At 31.0% G+C, this 4,042-nt stretch overlaps 1 pseudogene; it reads left to right on the top strand.

The window, feature by feature from the left end:
* Positions 1–2,282: 2,282 nt before the first annotated feature.
* Positions 2,283–2,382, top strand: LOC120221648 (annotated as a pseudogene).
* The last annotated feature ends 1,660 nt before the right edge of the window (positions 2,383–4,042 follow it).

Here is a 4,042-nt window from a genome sequence, read left to right on the forward strand (position 1 = left end):
GATTTCAAGCTGTATTACAAAGTTGTAATCATCATGACAGTATGGTACTGGTACAAACACACACACATAGATCAATGGAACAAAATAGAGAACCCAGAAATGGATTCACAACTACATGAGCAATTAATCTTCAGCAAAACGAAAGAGCATCCCATGGAAAAAAGACAGTCTTTTAGCAAATGGTGTCACAAAAACTGATTGTGACATGCAAAGAAATGAACCTAGCCCCTTTCTTACATTACACTCAAAAATAAATTCAAAATGGATAAAAGACCTAAATGTAAGACAAGGAATCATCAGAATTGTGAAGGAGAACACAGGCAGCAAACTCACAAGCCTTGGCTGTAGCAACTTCTTAAGAGACATCTCTAGAAGCAAAGAAAACAAAATTTTAAAAATTAGCTATTGGGACTTCATTAATTAAAAAGGAAGCAAACAACAACAAAAACACCTCTGCACAGCAAAGGAAACAATCAACAAAACTAAAAGGCAACTTACATAATGAGAGAAGATATTTGCAAATGATATATCAGATGAAGGGCTAGTATCCAAAATCTATAAAGAACTTATAAAACTCAGCACCCAAAAAATAAATAATCCAGTGAAGAAATATGCAGAAGACATGAACAGACACTTCTCCAAAGAAGACAAACAAATGGCTAAAAGACACATGAAAAGATGAAGTGAGGCTCAACATCACTCATCATCAGGGAAATACAAATCAAAACTATGATGAGATATCAGCTCATCACACAACACAGGAAACAACATGTGTTGACAGGGATGCCAAGCTGTTAGAAAAGAATTCTCGATGGGTCTCTTAAGTTTCTGCAAGTCTTGAGAGTAAAAATCAACGACCACTTAATTTTAGACAATCTTTTCAAAGACGTAGGTGTTTGTTTAGCATTTGATTTCTTTTTCCAAGATTCAACAGAAATATCCTTGCTTCTTTGGACACTCAATCATTTCATGTCCCTCTAAATACTATTCTTGTTTTACCATCTTAATAAAACTATAATATGTGAAACACTGTTATGCATTTCCATAGGCATTACAGAAATAGCTACTAAAGTAGTTTGTAAAATGTGACTTTTAATTTTATATACCTAAAACTTTTTTTAAGGTATTTATAATCTCAAATACTTGTCATTATTCTATAACTGAAATAATATTGTAGACTTGAGTGAAAGAGTTAATAGTATAATTTGAAACTTCCATGAAAATAACAAATAAAACATAATTGCAATCTTCTGCATGATTAATAGGCTAGAATTACATTTTTAATTTCATCATGCAGTGTGTTAACTATGGTCTTTTGGTTAAATAAATTTAATTTCCTAGGAGATCAAGCTACTACTACATGAATGCAGTTTCTAAATACCTCATATTGTTATTTTTAATTTAATACCTACTGAATTTGATTAATGGTTTACTTTGATTAATTTTATTTTCAAAAGATCCTGGCTGAAAAACTTTATTTTATTAAATATCACTGCCTGAACAGAGTAAGGTAGTGATGAGCTATCTTAATGGTATTTTGATGTATATGTTACAAAAGTAAAATATAATTTGATGTGTTTCATATTATTGCCCATAATCTTAGGAAATTTTTCTAAAGTTGTGATAATATGAAATAGAATCTAAATTAAAAGAAAAAAGATCTGAAAATAAGGTGCACATAAACATTTCAACCAACGATGTAAAGTACAGTTCTGGGGAAGATTTTGACAGAAGCCATAGGACTCAAAATGTTAAAACTAATTCAATCTATTTCAATCCATCTTTAGTAAAATCCCGGCAGAGTGAATCTGTATATTCTAGTTGTATGCATACGATTTTTGGAAAAGCAACTATTAAACTAGTTATATTTCTGAGTATGTTCAATTTCTCCACAATTCTCTTTATATTTCAACGCATTCTGAAATGAAGTGGAAACTAATAAAACATTATATAAATAGTGTCAAAGTTAGTAGTAATCACATATCTACTATGTGATTATTTGTATAAGTATACATATAAACATACTGGCCATAAGCCTATTATGTTTACATGTATAATAAACACATTCACACATTCATATGTTTGTGGAATAAAGTTATAATTAGTTCAACCTCATTGCTACAGCAGTGAACAAAAATATAAAAACTCTTGCACTGATTAAGCTTATATTTAATTTTATAGATAAGTAAGTAGGTATTTCCAGACCCAAAGGAATGATCAAAAATATAATTATGATTAACTCCAATAACAGCTACAAATCATGGAATTAAAATGGCTATTTATTGCTTTGGCGGCACATATACCAAAATTGAAATGACACAGAGAAAATAAGCATAGCCCAATACAAGGCTGACCATCAAATTCATGTTGTTCCATATTAAGAGAAAAATAAAATGGTAACTACATCAGGTGATAGATATTTCATTAGCTTGACTGTGCCAATTATTTCACAATGCATATGTATCTCAGAACAAGTTGTATACTTTAAATATATACAATACTTATTTGTCAAGTATACCTCAACAAAGATGAGAAAAAATATTTTACGTATGCTGCTACCAGTATTCATTCTGCCATGGCAAAGCTGGCACACCAACATGTATATTGTTCCATGTACTATACTCTTTTACATATGTTATCAGGCTTCATATTCCCAACAACCTGATTAGGTATATATTGTTATTGCCATTTTATTGATAAGAAAAGAAAGGCTCAGAACTTATCAATGACTGATATCTAGAAGAAGGTAATAGAAATAGCAGGAAATATAAACAAAGAGCTATGTCTGTATATAAGACAATTAGTTAAAAAGGCATGCTGTATTTGGATATGTTAGGTGCTGAAAATATAAATATAGATATTATCTTAAGATGTATCTTTTAGATACATATGAAAACAATAATTATTATGTAACTAATATATGGCAAATTATACATATTTGAAGGTAAATGGAAATGAGGCTTATTGCCACATCCTAAAGTATACTTAAAAATGTTTTAATGTTTATTTTTGAGACACAGAGAGAAGGACAGAGAGGGAGACAGAGAATCTAAAGCAAGTTCCATGCTCTGAGCTGTCAGCACAGAGCCTAAAAGGGGGGTCGAGCCAACCAACTGTGAGATCATGACCTAAGCTGAAGTCGAGTGCCCATATCTTAAAATATAATCTAAAAAATAATGATGAAATTAGTTATTTTAACCTTGGTAACTATACATACACACTTTTTTAATTTGAGAGAGAGGGAAAGAGGGAGAGCAAGACAGTTTGAGAGGGAGCGCTCAGAGTAGAGAGGCAGAGGGAGAGAGAAAGAAAAAAATCCTAACCAGGCTCCATGCTGAGCATGGAGCCAGACATGGGTCTTGATCCCATGACCATGGAATTATGACCTGAGCTGAAATCAAGAGTCAAACACTCAACCAACTGAGCCACCCAGGTGCCCCTGTAACTGTACATATTTATATATAGGTGAAGAGACAGATAATTAGATATTGACCAACCATCAGAGCAATAGAGAAAGAAAAGAGGTAAGAAAAAAAAAAGAGAAAATACTTTACTACTTCTATACTCAAAGTATTACAAATGATTAAATTTAATAAAGACTAAAACTTTTACAAAGTAATGAAATAAAAAATAATTCAACTCATTTTTCCCCTAAAATAGGCGGTTGTAATGTAATCTTCTGTAGTAATTACAAAATAGAAAGCCACAATTCCTACAAAAATTTGATGGATTGCTGCCAAGTACACTGGCATTTGGGTTACATTGTTTTCCTTTTTGCTTTTGCTTTTTTACAGTCTCTTAATTTCTTTATAATGATAGCTCTTTCAATGATCAATAATTAGAATAGCAAGATTAAATACACAAACACTTGAGTAGCTGACAACATGAAATAGAAATTCCCACTACAATGGAATAATTAGCATTGGAGAAATTAAAATTATAAAAATACATTAAAAATTAAACCACAGATATAATTAATATCGAGATGTAATAAAACATTTTGACTACTTAAAATAACAAGACTCTAAAGAAAAAAATTGCT

Source organism: Hyaena hyaena, unplaced genomic scaffold, assembly GCF_003009895.1.
Source record: "Hyaena hyaena isolate Hyena2069 unplaced genomic scaffold, ASM300989v1 scaffold_798, whole genome shotgun sequence".
NCBI lineage: Eukaryota > Metazoa > Chordata > Mammalia > Carnivora > Hyaenidae > Hyaena > Hyaena hyaena.